Source organism: Salmo salar, chromosome ssa13 (genome assembly GCF_905237065.1).
Source record: "Salmo salar chromosome ssa13, Ssal_v3.1, whole genome shotgun sequence".
NCBI classification, from domain to species: domain Eukaryota; kingdom Metazoa; phylum Chordata; class Actinopteri; order Salmoniformes; family Salmonidae; genus Salmo; species Salmo salar.
In genome coordinates, this window is record NC_059454.1 from 31137017 (window position 1) to 31155190 (window position 18174).

The following is an 18174-nucleotide window of genomic DNA, read 5'->3' on the forward strand; positions in this document are numbered from 1 at the left end:
CATTAATTCATTTAGTGCCGAGCTACAGTAGTTGTGTGTGGCAGTCGACTCGCCCGGGCTGTCGAGCAAAGCTTCACACCTGGTAATGAGAGAGAGGGAGAAGCAATTGCTCACTATGAGGAGTAGTGCGAGTGCCAATGCCAAGCAGGGTTCGCCGGACCTTCTATTCGCTGCCAATAGCACAGCGCGCATTTCCAACAACAAAAAACGGCCTCAAAGAGAGATTGTTTTGTAATTGGTGGTTATGCTGTCTGGCAGATTCCAGATAGAATTACAGGAAGATGACTGAGGCTCTAATTAAAACTAAAGGTTAGAATTCATTAAATTGTTGCTTGCGGTCTTCTCTGCTACAATTCAGAGCATTTCACTCGAGTTTGGCAACATCCACTTGGGGGAAAGTGACTTTTCTAATGTCTAAATTTTACATACACTTTTTTACTGTGGAGCTCGGAAATGATGCACTGCGGCCGTGGCGTACTTCATAAAGCGTGAGCATTGCAATTAAGCGGCTTTATCACAGTACGACACATCTCCGTGGGCTTGTGGAGTTTTTAGTGGGAATTAGAACCACTCTCCGCCACTCGGCATCCTTCAGAGCTCCAACTATTTCATCAACAGCTGATAATAGGCAGGCCCAGTGAGTAACGAAGAGATAGGGTTGCCATGCAAACAGACACCGGCAGACGCAATTGCGCCGATTAATGGCCGAGGTGTCTCTGCCTTGTCCTTCGTGATTCCTCCGAAATCCATCTTGTTATGTCGCCACTGCCACAATGGAATCCGACCGAATTATAAATATAAACGTCACATTTTGTATGAGTTATAATTCCACAGATATTATATAGTAAAGACATTACGTATTGAGTAAATGTCTTGGTAATAAATGCTATCCGGATGGCCATTCCACGAAACATTCGTTACATTCTTTCAGTGCATTCCTGCTATCCAATTCTCCTATGATTGATAATAGTCCCTCACTAGGGCCTGAGACGTATGCTAGCCTACGTGATAAAATGAGTAATGACTGCCACAACAAACGACCGGGTGGTGAACTGCTGGCAAACAGTTTAATCATGCTTATTCATTAACTATAACCATGATTATCATCAAATTATGACCACTGTAATAATTTCGGGTGACATCGACAACAGTACTTTTCACCCTCCTGAGTCATTTTTCATTCCACACAATTTAAATCACCCTCGCAGCGCAAACAGTGTTGGGTCGTCCCTGTGAAATGGAAGCAGGGATGTATTCAGTGATGTGAAAACTTCACGTTACAGATAGAAATGGAATGAATAGAGTGAACATGATTCCCTATTCTACATGACAGACAATCATATCTGTTCTACACAAATACATTTCTTTCTAAACATTCTGTTCTGGAGGAGGCTCAGGCATGTCTTATGTTGGGCAACTGCTATAAGCCTTCTGTTGAGAGGAGACTAATTGTAAAGAGAGTGCCAGAGGGCTCAATTCTATTAAAATCAAATCAAATGTTATTGGTCGGTACAAATATTTTGCAGATGTTATCGCAGGTGCAGCAAAATGCTTGTTTCAAGCTCCAACAGAGCAAATATATATATGTGTTATTTCAGAGTTTTGATGTCTTCACTATTATTCTACAATGTAGAAAATAGTAAAAATAAAGAAAAATCCTTGAATGAGTAGGTGTGTCCAAACTTTTGACCAGTACTGTATGTATGTATATAATATATGCATATATATAGTGCGTTCAGAAAGTATTCATTCCACTGTCACTTTAATAATGTTTACATACTGTTTTAGCCACTTCATATGTACACGGCGTATTCAACACATTAAGAACACTCTGCTCTTTCAATGACACACTGACCAGGTGAATGCTATGATCCTTTATTGATATCACTTGTTAAATCCACTTGAAAATCGGTGTAGATGAAGGGGAGGAGACAGGTTAAAGAAGGATTTTTAAGCCTTGAGACATGGATTCTGTATGTGTGCCATTCAGAGGTTGAATGGGCAAGACAAAAAATGTAAGCGCCTTTGAACGGGGTATGGTAGTAGGGGCCAGGCGCACTGGTTTGTCTCAAGAACTGCAACACTGCTGGGTTTTTCATGCTCAACAGTTTCCCGTGTGTATCAAGAATGGTCCACCACCCAAAGGACCTCCAGCCAACTTGACACAACTGTGGGAAGCATTGGAGTCAACATGGGCCAGCAACCCTGTGGCACGCTTTCGACACCTTGTAGAGCCCATGCCCCGACAAATTGGGGCTGTTCTGAGGGCAAAAGGGGGCACGGGGTTGTGCAACTCAATATTAGAAAGGTGTTCCTAATGTTTGGTATAGTCAGTGTATACTGTACATATGAAATGGGTAAAACAGTATGTAAACATTAGTCATTGAACACTTCATGACAAGATGGCGCTGGAGAACAAGGCTGATGTTTTACATATTCCTAACCATTTTTTTTTTTCGTTTCTTTGTGTTGTTTGTAACTTTTTAAAACTTATTTTGTACATAATGTTGCTGTTATCGTCTCTTATGACCAAAAATAACTTCTGGGCATCAGAACTGAGATTACTCACCACGGACTGGCAGAATCCTTTTTTTCTTTTAACGAGTCCGACGAGCCCGACGTGAATGATATACTGCTTCCCCGGGAACAGGCCCAGATCCCCGTCATTTGCGTGAAGAGAAGGCGGAGAAAAAGGGGCCAGAGGGCGGGCTGACTTCTGAGAATTTGTAGGCGATAGAATAAACCCCCATTTCCATCCATTTTGCTAGCAAACGTGCAATCTTTGGAAAATAAAATTGATGACCAACGCGGAAGATTAAAGTACCAATGGGACATTCACAACTGCAATATCTTCGACTCCGACAACATTGTCAACATACAGTGGCTTGCGAAAGTATTCAACCCCTTGGCATTTTTCCTATTTCGTTGCCTTACAACCTGGAATTAAAATATATTTTTGGGGGGTTTATATCATTTGATTTACTCAACATGCCTACCACTTTGAAGACGCAAAATATTTTTTATTGTGAAACAAACAAGAAATAAGACAAAAAAACAGAACATGAGTGTGCATAACTATTCACCCCCCAAAATCAAAACTTTGTAGAGCCACCAGCAATTACAGCTTCAAGTCTCTTAGGGTATGTCTCGATAAGCTTGGCACATCTAGCCACTGGGATTTTTGCCCATTCTTCAAGGCAAAACTGCTCCAGCTCCTTCAAGTTGGATGGGTTCTGCTGGTATACAGCAATCTTTAAGTCGTACTACACATTTTCAATTGGATTGAGGTCTGGGATTTGACTAGGCCATTCCAAGACATTTAAATGTTTCCCCTTAAACCACTCAAGTGTTACTTTAGCAGTATGCTTAGGGTCATTGTCCTGCTGGAAGATGAACCTCCATCCCAGTCTCAAATTTCTGGAAGACTGAAACAGGTTTCTCTGTATGTAGCGCCATCCATCATTCCTTCAATTCTGACCGGTTTCCCAGTCCCTGCCGATGAAAAACATCCCCACAGCATGATGCTGCCACCACTATGCTTCACTGTGGTGTTCTCAGGGTGATGCGAGGTGGTGGGTTTGCACCATACATAACGTTTTCTTTGATGGCCAAAAAGCTCAATTTTAGTCTTATCTGACCAGAGTACCTTCTTCCATATGTTTGGGGAGTCTCCCACATGCCTTATTTTTTTCTTTAAGCAATGGCTTTTTTTCTGGCCACTCTTCTGTAAAGCCCAGCTCTATGGAGTGTATGGCTTAATGTGGTCCTATGGATAGATACTCCAATCTCCGCTGTGGAGCTTTGCAGCTCCTTCAGGGTTATCTTTGGCCTCTTTGTTGCTTCTCTGATTAATGCCCTCCTTGCCTGGTCCGTGAGTTTTGGTGGGCAGCCCCATCTTGGCAGGTTTGTTGTGGGGCAATATTCTTTCCATTTTTTAATAATATATTTAATGGTGCTCTATGGGATGTTCAAATTTTCTGATATTTTTTTATAACCCAACTCTGATCTGTACTTCTCCACAACTTTGTCCTTGACCTGTTTGCAGAGCTCCTTGGTCTTCATTGTGCCGCTTGCTTGGTGGTGCCCCTTGCTTAGTGGTGTTGCAGACTCTGGGGCCTTTCAGAACAGGTGTATATATACTGAGATCATGTGACAGATCATGTGAAACTTAAATAAAGTCCACCTGTGTGCAATCTAACTAATTATGTGACTTCTGAATATAATTGGTAGCACCAGATCTTATTTAGGCGCTTCATAGCAAAAGGGGTGAATACATATGCACGCACCACTTTCCCGTTTTTTATAATTTTTTGAAACAATTTTTTTTCCCATTTCACTTCACCAATTTGGACTATTTTGTCTAAGTCCATTACATGAAATCCAAATAAAAATCGATTTAAATTACAGGTTGTAATGCAAGAAAAAAGGAAAAACGCCAAGGGGGATGAATATTTTGGCAAGGCACTGTCTGGTAAGACAAGGGGTGACGGACTATGTATATTTGCAAACAACAGCTGGTGCACGATATCTAAGGAAGTCTCAACGTTTTGCTCGCCTGAGGTAGAGTATCTCATGATAAGCTGTAGACCACACTATTTTTCGTAGCTATCTACATACCACCACAGACTGATGCTGGCACCAAGACCGCACTAAAAGAGCTGTATTCCGCCATAAGCAAACAGGAAATTGCTCATCCAGAGGCGGCGTTCCTAGTGGCCGGGGACTTTAATGCAGGGAAACTTAAATTTGTCTTACCAAATTTCTATCAGCATGTTAAATATGCAACCAGAGGGAAAAAACTCTGGACCACCTTTACTCACACACAGAGATGCATACAAAGCTCTCCCTCGCCCTCCATTTGGAAAATCCGATCATAATTCTATCCTTCTGATTCCTGCTTACAAACAAAAATTAAAGCAGGAAGCACCAGTGACTAGATCAATAAAAAAATGGTCAGATGAGGCATATGCTAAGCTACAGGACTGTTTTCCTATGACAGACTGGAATATGTTCCGGGATTCCGCCGATGGCATTGAGCAGTACATCACATCAGTCATTGACTTCATCAATAAGTGCATCGATGACGTTGTCCACACAGTGACCGTACGTACATACCCCAACCAGAAGCCATGGATTGCAGGCAACATCCGCACTGAGTTAAAGGCTAGAGCTGGCCACCTTCAAGGAGCGGGACTCTAACCCGGAAGCTTATAATAAATCCCGCTTTTCCCTCAGCCAAACCATCAAACAGGCAAAGCGTCAATACAGGACTTCGATCGAATCGTACTAAACCGGCTCTGACGCTCGTCGGATGTGGCAGGGCTCGCAAACCATTACAGACTACAAAAAGGGAAGCACAGCCGAGAGCTGCCCAGTGACATGAGCCTACCAGACGAGCTAAACTACTTCTATGCTCGCTTCGAGGCAAATAACACTGAAACATGCATGAGAGCACCAGCTGTTCCGGAAGACTGTGTGATCACGCTCTCCGCAGTCGATGTGAGTAAGACCTTTAAACAGGGCAACATTCATAAGGCCTTAGGCCCAGACGGATTACCAGGACGTGTACTGCGAGCATGTGCTGACCAACTGGCAAGTGTCTTTACTGTCATTTTCAACCTCTCCCTGTCCGAGTCTGTAATACCAACATGTTTTAAGCAGACCACCATAGTCCCTGTGCCCAAGAACACTAAGGTAACCTGCCTAAATGACTACCGACCCGTAGCACTCACGTCTGTAGCCATGAAGTGCTTCGAAAGGCTGGTCATGGCTCACATCAACACCATTATCCCAGAAACCCTAGACCCACTCCAATTTGCATACCGCCCTAACAGATCCACAGATGATGCAATCTCTATTGCACTTCCCACCTGGCCAAAAGGAACACCTATGTGAGAATGTTATTCATTGACTACAGCTCAGCGTTCAACACCATAGTGCCCTCAAAGCTCATAAATAAGGATCCTGGGACTAAACACATCCCTGCAACTGGATCCTGGACTTCCTGGCGGGCTGCCCCCAGGTGGTAAGGGTAGGTAACAACACAACCGCCACGCAGATCCTCAACACAGGGGCCCCTCAGGGGTGCGTGCTCACTCCCCTCCTGTACTCCCTGTTCACTCATGACTGCATGGCCAGGCATGACTCCAACAACATCATTAAGTTTGCCGATGACACAACAGTGGTAGGCCTGATCACCGACAATGACGAGACAGCCTATTGGGAGGAGGTCAGAGACCTGGCCGTGTGGTGCCAGGACAACAACCTCTCCCTCAACGTGATCAAGACAAAGAAGATGATTGTGGACTACAGGAAAAAGAAAAAAGAGGACCGAGCACGCCCCCATTCTCATCGACAGGGCTGTAGTGGAGCAGGTTGAGCTCTTCAAGTTCCTTGGTGTCCACATCACCAACAAACTAACATTAAATCAAATGTATTTATATAGCCCTTCTTACATCAGCTGATATATCAAAGTGCTGTACAGAAAACCAGCCTAAAACCCCAAACAGCAAGCAATGCAGGTGTAGAAGCACGGTGGCTAGGAAAAACTCCCTAGAAAGGCCAGAACCTAGGAAGAAACCTAGAGAGGAACCAGGCTATGAGGGGTGGCCAGTCCTCTTCTGGCTGTGCCGGGTGGAGATTATAACAGAACATGGCCAAGATGTTCAAATGTTCATAGATGACCAGCAGGGTCAAATAATAATTAACATGGTCCAAGCACACCAAGACGGTCGTGAAGAGGGCACGACAAAACCTACTCCCCCTCAGGAGACTGAAAAGATTTGGCATGGGTCCTTAGATCCTCAAAAGGTTCTACAGCTGCCCAATCGAAAGCATCCTGACTGGTTGCATAACTGCCTGGTATGGCAACTGCTCGGCCTCCGACCGCAAGGCACTACAGAGGGTGGTGCCTACGGCCCAGTACATCACTGGGGCCAAGCATCCTGCTATCCAGGACCTCTACACCAGGCAGTGTCAGAGGAAGGCCCTAAAAATTGTCAAAGACTTCAGCCACCCTAGTCATAGACTGTTCTCTCTGCTACCGCACGGTAAGCGGTACCGGAGCGCCAAGTCTAGGTCCAAGAGGCTTCTAAACAGCTTCTACCCCCAAGCCATAAGACTCCTGAACATCTAATCAAATGGCTACCCAGACTATTTACATTGCTGCCCCCCCCCCTCCCCATCTAACACCACTGCTACTGTTATTATCATCTACGCATAGTCAGTGTAATAACTCTACCTACATGTACATATTACCTCAACTAACCGGTACCCCCCTGTGTATAGTCTTGCTATTGTTATTTTACTGCTACTCTTTAATGACTTGTTACTTTTATTTCTTATTCTTACTCATATTTTTTTTAAACTGCATTGTTGGTTAGGGGCTCGTAAGTAAGCATTTCACTGTGAGGTCTACACCCGATGTATTCGGCGCATGTGACTAATAAAATTTGATTCGGTCATTTTAATATCTACATAGGGCAGCAGTGTCTAAGGAGCAGGGTAGAGTACCGGGTGGTAGCCGGATAGTAACAGTGACTAAGTTCAGGGCAGGGTACTAGTGGCTAGTGGTGACTACCGTAAAACGTACATTTAACGGCGAGTCTCAAATAGCCGCAAGGCCCTTTTAATATCCGAGCAATGGCACACATTTCAGAAAATAAACACCTGTTTCAAATAAACGCCCGGTCTAAATGAATTGTTTACGAGTTTACCTTGAATTGTTTACAAGGTTTAATGTTTGATGTCACATAAAATAATTCAGACTCAAAAAAAATTGCCATTATTTTTAATTTATTTTTAAATACAGACATATTAAGACTAAATAAACGTGACCCTGTGAATAAATTATAACACAGTGCAGGAAATTAAGAAATTGATTAAAATGCTGGAAGTGAATGCTGGAATTAAACAATTAAGTATGCAAATGAGCAAAATATGTGTGTATTAATAGACGGCTGGCTCAAATCGAAGCCTGTCTCTAATAAGTGACTGTTGTGTCCAGTGATTTAAGCAAATGAACGCCAAGGCTATTAATTTAAGTTTTACGGTATTTAACAGTCTGCTGGTCCCAGCAGCCTTGATGCACCTTTACTGTCTCTGCCTTCTAGATGGAAGCGGGATGAACAGGCCGTGGCTTGGGTGGATATGGTCCTTGATGATCTTCTTGTGACACTAGGTGCTGTAGATATCCAGGAGGGCAGGCAGCGTGCCCCCGGTGATGCGTTAGGCTGACCGCACCACACTCTGGAGAGCCCTGCGGTAGCGGACGGTGTAATCTCTTACACAGAAATACAATTCTCGCTAAGTTTACAAGTGAGATTAGGGTCGGTGCAATTAACGTAGCAGGCTGCGATACAGCCTGACAATATGCTCTCAACGGTGCATCTGTAGAAGTTTGTGAGGGTCTTAGGAGGCTGAAGAAATTCGGCTTGGCCCCTAAGGTTGAAGAGGCGCTGTTTCGCCTTCACCACACTGTGTGGATGGATCATTTCAGGTTATCAGTGATGTGCACGTTGAAGAACTTGTAGCTTTTCACCCTCTCCACTGCGGCCCTGTCTATGTGGATAGGGGCATGCGCTCTCTGCTGTCTCCTGAAGTCCACAATCAACTCCTTTGTTTTGTTGACGTTATTTTCCTGGCACCATTCCACCAGGGCACTCACTTCCTCCCTGTAGGCGGTTTCGTCATTGTTGGTAATCAGGCCTACCACTGTTGTGTCGTCACCAAACTTGATAATTGAGTTGGAGATGTGCATGGCCATGCAGTCAAGGGTTAACAGGGAGTACAGGAGGGGGCTGAGCATGCAACATCGTGTGGCCCCCGTGTTGAGGATCAGCATGGCGGAGGTGTTGTTGTCTACCTTCATCACCTGGGGTTGGCCTGTCAGGAAGTCCAGGACCAGTTGCACAGAGCGGGGTTCACTTCAGACCCAGGGCCCCGAGATTAGCGATGAGCTTGGAGGGCACTATGGTGTTGAAGGCTGGGCTATAGTCGATTAACGGCATTCTTACATAGGTATTCCTCTTTTCCAAATGGGATAGGGCAGTGTGCAGTGCGATGTGCAGTGTATCTGTGGGTCTGTTGGGCGGTATGCAAGTTGTAGTGGGCCTAACTCATTCCACGGAGGGCCGAGTGTCTGTGGGTTTTCGCTCCACCCTTGTACATGATTGATGAATTAAGGTCACTAATTATTAAGGACCTACCCTCACCTGGTTGTCTAGGTCTTAATTGAAAGGAAAAACCAAAAATGTGCAGACACTCGGCCCTCCATGGAATGAGTTTGACAACCCTGGTCTATGTCAGTGTTTCCCAACCTTGGTCCTCCAGTACCCCCAACAGTATAAATTTTGGTTGTAGCCCTGGACAAACACACTTCATTCAACTCATTGAGGGCTTGATGATTAGTTGACAAGTTGAATGAGGTGTACACTCAATATGGGTAATTATATTTCTATGCAAAAAAAGGGGGGGGGGGTCCTGCGTTTACTTATTCCATTTCCTACTTAATAGAAATAGTCTGCAATTACAGAAATCCATCTCTAGATTCTGTGGTTCCATGCAGGCAACTTTAAAAAAATAAACCAATTAATTCTCATCTGGATGAAGGCGGCATGTGAGTGGTTTTGATATCTTTAACCTTAGACGAGTGGTGGTAGCATATTACATCACTCTGAAACATTTGTATCTGTGCCCTTTAGGCAAAGCGCACAAAGCACTTAATTCACCTTACAAATATTTGGGGGAGGACAAATGTCCTCTCTGTGTTGGTTTCAGGAGGAGTTCATGCGATTAGTTCCTCTCTCTCGCTCATGCTGCAGTCCTGTCAGGGCTTATCGGTCTGCTGCAGATGAGAAGAGTTGAAAAGGCCTGGAGATGGACCTAATCGCTATTCTCTCCCAATGTGGCCACATACTTTTCCCCCTGTGTGTGAATGCCTGTGTGTGTGTGTGTGTGTGTGTGTGTGTGTGTGTGTGTGTGTGTGTGTGTGTGTGTGTGTGTGTGTGTGTGAGAGAGAGAGTTCATTAATAATACACTGAACAAAAATATAAACGCAACATGTAAAGTGTTGGTCCGATGTTTCATGAGGTGAAATAAAACATCCCAGACATTTCCCATATGCACAAATAGCTTATTTCGCTCAAATTTTGGGCACAAATTTGTTTACAGCTAACAGGTGTGGCATATCAAGAAGCTGATTAAACCGCATTCATTACACAGGTTCACCTTGTGCTGTGGACAATAAAAGGCCGCTCTAAAATGTCCAGTTTTGTCACACAACACAATGCCACAGATGTCTCAAGTTGAGGGAGGTGCAATTGGCATGCTGACTGCAGGAATGTCCACCAGAGCTGTTGCCAGAGAATTGAATGTTAATTTCTCTACAATAAGCCGCCTCCAACGTTGTCACACAAAACAATTGACATGGGCGGGGTTCAGACCCAGGGTCCTGAGCCTAGTGATGAGTTTGGAGGGCACTATGGTTTTGAAGGCTGAGCTGTAGTCGATAAACAGAATTTGTACATAGGTATATCTCTTGTCCAGTTGGGATAGGGCAGTGTGCAGCGCAATGGTGATTGCGTCATATGTGGATCTGTTGGGTCGGTATGCAAATTGTAGTGGTTCTAGGGTGTTGGGTAAGGTGGATATGATATGGTCCTTAATTAGCCTTTCAAAGCACTTTAAGATGACAGAAGTGAGTGCTACGGGGGGATAGTAATTTAGTTCAGTTACACTCACTTTCTTGGGTACAGGAACAATGGTGGACATCTTGATGCAAGTGTGGACAACAGACTTGCAGCTGCTCTGCACATGCTCTGAGGATGCGGCTTGGGATGCCGTCTGGGCCGGCAGCCTTGCGAGGGTTAACGGGCTTAAATGACTTATTGACGTTGGCCATGGAGAATGAGAGCGCACATAGTCCCTGTTAGTAACGAGGGCTCGCGTTGGCGGTTCGATGTTTTCCTCAAGCGGGCGAAGAAGGTGTTTAGCTTGACAGGGAGCGAGGCTTAGGGGTATGTGATGTGGCTGGATTTCCCTTTATAATCCGTGATTGTCTGGAATTCCTGCCACATAAGTCTCGCGTCCGAGCCGATGAATTGTATCTCAACCCTATACTGTTGTTTTACCTCTGATTGCCTTACGGAGGTCATAGCTGGTCTGTTTGTACACGTCCATATTTCCAGTCACCTTGCCATGGTTAAATGCAGTGGTTCGCACTTTCAATTTTGCGCGAATGCTGTCATCTATCCACGGTTTTTGGTTTGGATAATCGTCACAGTGGGAACAAGATCCTCTATGCACTTCCTGATGAACCCAGTCACCAAGTCAGAGTATACATCAACACCTTTCTCAGAGGCGACGCGGAAAATGTTCCAGTCCGCGTGATCAAAACAATCTTGAAGCACAGTTTCAGATTGGTCAGACCAACACTGAACAGTCCTCACCACGGGTGCTTCCTACTTAAGTTTCTGCCTATAGGTGGGGAGGAGCAGAAAGGAGGTGGGATCGGATTTGCCGAAGGGAGGGCAGGGGAGGGCCTTGTAGCCGTCCTGGAAGGGAGAGTAGCAATGATCTAGAGTCCGTGATGCGTGTGTGGCACAGGAGATGTGTTAGAATTTTGGTAACATTTTCCTCAGATTTCCTTTATTAAAGTGTAACTGACAGCGTTTTTAACTACTTTGCAGATATGAAACAAACAGCCAATGATAATATCAGTCAAATATATCAAATTCCCAGTTTATGCTACAAAGACAACTTTAAGAGGTTTTAATAGGTTCTATTTGACTCAAAATTCCATGACGTAGAGTAGAGGCATTGTTGGCAGAAAAGATCGACGCAGTTCAATGCATGACTGCTATAAGGTTGTAAACCACAGCTGGCCTGGTACATTGTTTTCTACCTCCAGCCGTTCAGGATGCAGTTTCAGTTTCAATGACTGAATATTTTGGACAAAAACAGACGAATGTAAACAAAGCTGGGAATATCAATACAGTCAAACTAGCAAGGGCAATGATCACAAGTCAGTCATAACATGGCTAATAGGCTAGCTTATCTATTTATGTAGCTTTTTATTTAGCAAGCTAAAAACACTGAGCCTAATGTTAGCTAGCGAGCTTCTGGGAGGATGTCATGTCATTGGACGAGTGGATCAGTGGCTGACTTTTACCCCCCATCGTTTTTCTGTGGCTACAGCTAGAGATGCAGGTGTCATTTGGTTAGCTAACAAGAAATGTGAATCACGTTGCTAGCTAGCTCTGCTGAACTTGTAAGAATGTTATTCACAGTTAGCATATCTCTTAGCTGTCAATCAAATGTATTTGGCATCGATCAAATGAGCAGGAAGGAAAGTTCCTATTCAGTTGTCAAAACGTGGGTTGGGACAAGCATGCATTGGCAGGCAAGCTGCAGAAGGGTGAGCAGGCTACTATTCCCCATGATTTATCAGTGCAATTTTGTTGGCCAACTAAACTCAGCAAAAAAAAGAAACGTCCTCTCACTGTCAACTGCATTTATTTTCAGCAATCTTAACATGTGTAAATATTTGTATGAACATAATATTCAACAACTGAGCCATAAACTGAACAAGTTCCACAGACATGTGACTAACAGAAATGGAATAATGTGTCCCTGAACAAGGGGGGAGGTCAAAATCTAAAGTAACAGTCAGTATCTGGTGTGGCCACCAGCTGCATTAAGTACTGCAGTGCATCTCCTCCTCATGGACTGCCCCAGATTTGCCAGTTCTTGCTGTGAGATGTTACTCCACTCTTCCAGCAAGGCACCTGCAAGTTCCCGGACATTGCTGGGGGGAATGGCCCTAGCCCTCACCCTCCGATCCAACAGGTCCCAGACGTGCTCAATGGGATTGAGATCCGGGCTCTTCGGCTGGCCATGGCAGAACACTGACATTCCTTTCTTGCAGGAAATCACGCACAGAACGAGCAGTATGGCTGGTGGTATTGTCATGCTGGAGGGTCATGTCAGGATGAGCCTGCAGGAAGGGTACCACATGAGGGAGGAGGATGTCTTCCCTGTAACACACAGTGTTGAGATTGCCTGCAATGACAACAAGCTCAGTCCGATGATGCTGTGACACACCATGACAGACCCTCCGCCTCCAAATCGATCCCGCTCCAGAGTACAGGCCTCAGTGTAACGCTCATTCCTTCGACGATAAACGCGAATCCAACCATCACCCCTGGTGGGACAAAACTGCGACTCGTCAGTGAAGAGCACTTTTTGCCAGTCCTGACTGGTCCAGCGACGGTGGGTTTGTGACCATAGGCGACATTGTTGCCGGTGATGTCTGGTGAGGATCTGCCTTACAACAGGTCTACAAGCCCTCAGTCCTGCCTCTCTCAACTTATTGAGGACAGTCTGAGCACTGATGCATGGATTGTGCGTTCCTGGTGTAACTTGGGCAGTTGTAGTTGCCATCCTGTACCTGTGTGATGTTCGGATGTACCGATCCTGTGCAGGTGTTGCAACACGTGGTCTGCCACTGCGAGGACGATCAGCTGTCCGTCCTGTCTCCCTGTAACGCTGTCTTTGGCATCTCACAATACATTGCCCTGGCCACATCTGCAGTCCTCATGCCTCCTTGCAGCATGCCTAAGGCACGTTCACGCAGATGAGCAGGGACCCTGTGCATCTTTCTTTTGGTGTTTTTCAGAGTCACTAGAAAGGCCTCTTTAGTGTCCTATGTTTTCATAACTGTGACCTTAATTGCCTCTCGTCTGTAAGCTGTTAGTGTCTTAACGACCGTTCCACAGGTGCATGTTCATTAATTGTTCATCGCTCATTGAACAAGCATGGGAAACAATTTTTTAAACCCTTTACAATGAAGATCTGTGAAGTTATTTGGATTTTTACGAATTATCTTTGAAAGACAGAGTCCTGAAAAAAGGACGTTTCTTTTTTTCCCCTGAGTTAACAAGCTGAAAAACTTTGAGAGGGTTTATCTACGGTTCCCTTGTTAGATTGTAACTCATCTCGCTCTGGCTAAAATAAGTTGTTGATCTTGTTGTTGATATGCATACGCAACTGACGGAGAGATGGCCTACGTGTTCATGGTTGTTTGATCAATAGGACTGTAAAGTTACCAAATGTAAGAGGACTGCCATGGTATTTACATAGTTGCAGATATCCATTCAGGAGTATTTTGTGGCTTTTGGTGAATACTTTCAGTAGCTGTTGCTACTGCCTTAAAAACACAGTCCAGTTCAAAATGAATGATGGCAGGCCCATGTGACAAATAGCTTATTTGCATATAGGCCTACTGTAGCTCTGATTGGATATTGTACACCGGTCTTTGTATAGTCCGGTCCTGGACAAGACAGATGTTTTTATTAGGTTTCATTTGCTGCAGTGTGTATTAATTGTCCAAACTCACAGCCACTTTCACACTCAATATTACAATAGAATTTTCACAAATTGCTTACTCTACGTCATCCACAGACATTCTATGAAAGTATAAAAAAGTGAAAATGACCATATCTAAGTGCTCACTTCTCAACATTTTTTTGCTTGAAAGAGTATCCAAATCTAATCGGATGAAGTGATCACAATACAGTAGCCATATCTAGGAAAACCAAAGTTCCAAAGGCTGGGACAAATATAGTATATAAGAGGTCATACAAGAAGTTTGTTGTTGTAAAGAATATTTGTTGGTCCGTGGTGTATAATGAGGAGCAAACATACACTGCACTTGAAACATTTAAGAAATTGCTTATTTCAGTTACTAATTAGCATGCACCCATTAACAAAATGACTGTAAAAACTGTTAAATCCCCATGGATTGATGAGGAATTTAAAAATGTTATGGTTGACAAGGATGAGGCAAAAGGAATGCCAAAAAAGTCTGCCTGCACAACAGATTGGCAAACGTATTGCAAATTGAGAAATCATGTGACTAAACTTAATAAAAAGAAGTAGAAACTACAGTATGAAACAAAGATAAATGAAATAAAGAATGATAGCAAAAATCTTTGGAGCACCTTAAATGAAATTTTGGGAAAAAAGGCAAACTCAGCTACATCATTCATTGAATCAGATGGCTCTTTCATCACAAAACCAACTGATATTGCCAACTACTTGAATAATTTTTTCCATTGGCAAGATTAGTAAACTTAGGCATGACATGCCAGCAACAAACGCTGTCACTACACATCCAAGTATATCTGACCAAATTATGAAAGACAAGCATTGTAATTTTGAATTCCGTAAAGTGAGTGTGGAAGAGGTGGAAAATTATTGTTGTCTATCTACAATGACAAGCCACCGGGGTCTAACAACTTGGATGGAAAATTACTGAGGACAATAGCGGACGATATTGCCACTCCTATTTGCCATATTTTCAATTTAAGCTTACTAGAATGTGTGTGCCCCCAGGCTTGGAGGAAAGCAAAAGTCATTCCGCTACCATAGAATAGTAAAACCCCCTTTACTGGCTCAAATAGCCAACCAATCAGCCAGTTACCAATCCAGATACAATGCTATGTTACAGTAAACAAATTGACAACAAATTTTCAGCATGCTTATAGGGAAGGACATTCAACAAGCACAGCACTTACATAAATTACTGATGAATGGCTGAGAGAAATTGATGATAAAAAGATTGTGGGGGCTGTTTTGTTAGACTTCGGTGCGGCTTTTGACATTATGGATCAGAGTCTGCTGCTGGAAAAACATATGTGTTTTGTCTTTATCCATAATATAGCAGGGGGTGTAGAGAGTTAACTCTCCAACAGAACACAGAGTGTTCTTTAACTTCTCTGGGAAAGGGGGGCAGTATTGAGTAGCTTGGATGAAAAGTGTGCCCAAAGTAAAATGCCTGCTACTCGGGCCCAAAAGCTAGAATATGCATATAATTAGTAGATTTGGATAGAAAACACTCTGAAGTTTCTAAAACTGTTTGAATGATGTCTGAGTATAACAGAACTCATATGGCAGGCAAAAACCTGAGAAAAAATCCAACCAGGAAGTGGGAAATCTGAGGTTTGTAGTTTTTCAAGTGATTGCCTCTGCAATATACAGTGTCTGTGGGGTCATATTGCATTTCCTAAGGCTTCCACTAGATGTCAACAGTCTTTAGAACGTTGTTTCAGGCTTCTACTGTGAATGGGGAGAGAATAAGAGCTGATTGTATCAGGTGTCTGGAAAATTGGCATGAGCTCAGTCATGCGCGCAGCCGTGAGAGCGAGCTGCCTTTTCTTTCAATTCTAAAGACAAAGGAATTGTCCGGTTGGAATATTATTGAATATTTATGATAAAAACATCCCAAAGATTGATTCTATACATCGTTTGACATGTTTCTACTAACTGTAATGTAACTATTTTGACTTTTCGTCTGGACTAAACTCGCATGCTTAGTGAATTTGGAATTGAGGTATTTGGACATAAAGATGAACTTTATCGAACAAAACAAACATTTATTGTGGAACTGGGATTCCTGGGAGTGCATTCCGATGAAGATCAAAGGTAAGTGAATATTTATAATGCTATTTCTGACTTTTGTTGACTCCACAACATGGCGGGTATCTGTATGGCTTGTTTTGGTGACTGAGCGCTGTACTCAGATTATTGCAAAGTGTGCTTTCGCCGTAAAGCTTTTTTGAAAATCTGACACAGCGGTTGCATTAAGGAGAAGTTTATCTATAATTCTGTGCATAACACTTGTATCTTTTACTAAAGTTTATGATGAGTATTTCTGTAAATTGATGTGCTCATTCACCGGCGGTTTTGGAGGCAAAACATTTCTCAACATTACACGCCAATGTAAAATGGGGTTTTTGGATATAAATATGAACTTTATCGAGCAAAACATACATGTATTGTGTAACATGAAGTCCTATGAGTGCCATCTGATGAAGATCATCAAAGGTTAGTGATTCATTTTAACTGTATTTCTGTTTTTTGTGATGCCTCTCCTTGCTTGGAAAATGGCTGTGTGGTTTTTCTTGTCTAGGTGCTGTCCTAACATAATCTAATGGTATGCTTTCGCCGTAAAGCCTTTTTGAAATCGGACACTGTGGTTGGATTAACGAGAAGTCTATCTTTAAAATGGTGTATAATACTTGTATGTGTGAGAAATTTGAATTATGAGATTTTTGTTGTTTTGAATTTGGCGCTCTGCTATTTCACTGGCTGTTGGCGGGGTGGGATGGTAATGTCCCACATTTCCCAGAGAGGTTAATGGAAGCCTCTCAAACATAATCCAGGTAGAATCAGGAGTTCCCCAGGGCAGCTGTCTAGGCCCCTTACTTTTTTCAATCTTTACCAATGAGATGCCACTGGCTTTGAGTAAAGCCAGAGTGTCTATGTATGCAGATGACTCAACACTATACATGTCAGTACTACAGCGACTGAAATGACTGCAACACTTAACAAAGAGTTGCAGTTAGTTTCAGAGTGGGTGGCAAGGAATAAGTTAGTCCTAAATATTTCTAAAACTAAAAGCATTGTATTTGGGACAAACCGTTCACTAAACCCTAAACCTCAACTAAATTGAGGGATGAAAACTGGTGAAATATGCAAAGAAAATCCCTGCTTGGGGGAAATGCAGATGAACAGGGGCTAGGGGGCAGTATTTGGATAGAAAACACTCTGAAGTTTCTAAAACTGTTTGAATGGTGTCTGTGAGTATAACAGAACTCATATGGCAGGCAAAAAAAACGGAGAAAAATTGAATCAGGAAGTGGGAGAAATTAGAAATGTAGTTTTTCTTTTGAATCCCTTGAAAAACTACAGTGACATAGGATTTACGTTGCACCTCCTAACTCTTCCATTGGCTGTCAACAATCTTTAGGAACTGGTTTCAACCGTCACCTGTTACCGGGCAGAAAATTGTGGCTCAGTCAATCACTGGCCAGTCTGAGGACAGGTGTCTTATGACGCGCAAGCACATTACTTATTTTTCTTCTGGGATGAATACCTATTGCCCGGTTGTAAAATTATCGCAATTTTACATTAAAAAATACCCTAAAGGATTGATTGTAAACATCGTTTGACGTGTTTCTACAAACGGTAATGGAACTTTTGACCATTTCGTCTATGGATTTGCGTCCACGCCACATGGCATTGTAAAGTGTTCTGGATGGGTCAACAAAACGGACGTATTTGGACATAAATGATGGACTTTGCAGAACAAATGAACATTTCTTGTGGAAGTGG

General features: G+C 43.3%; 1 protein-coding gene across 1 annotated transcript in view; it reads right to left on the reverse strand.

Annotated features, from left to right (window-relative positions):
• Positions 1–18174, reverse strand: part of LOC106566884 (nephrocystin-4) — a 90052-nt gene that overhangs the window by 31030 nt on the left and 40848 nt on the right. The window lies entirely within an intron of this gene.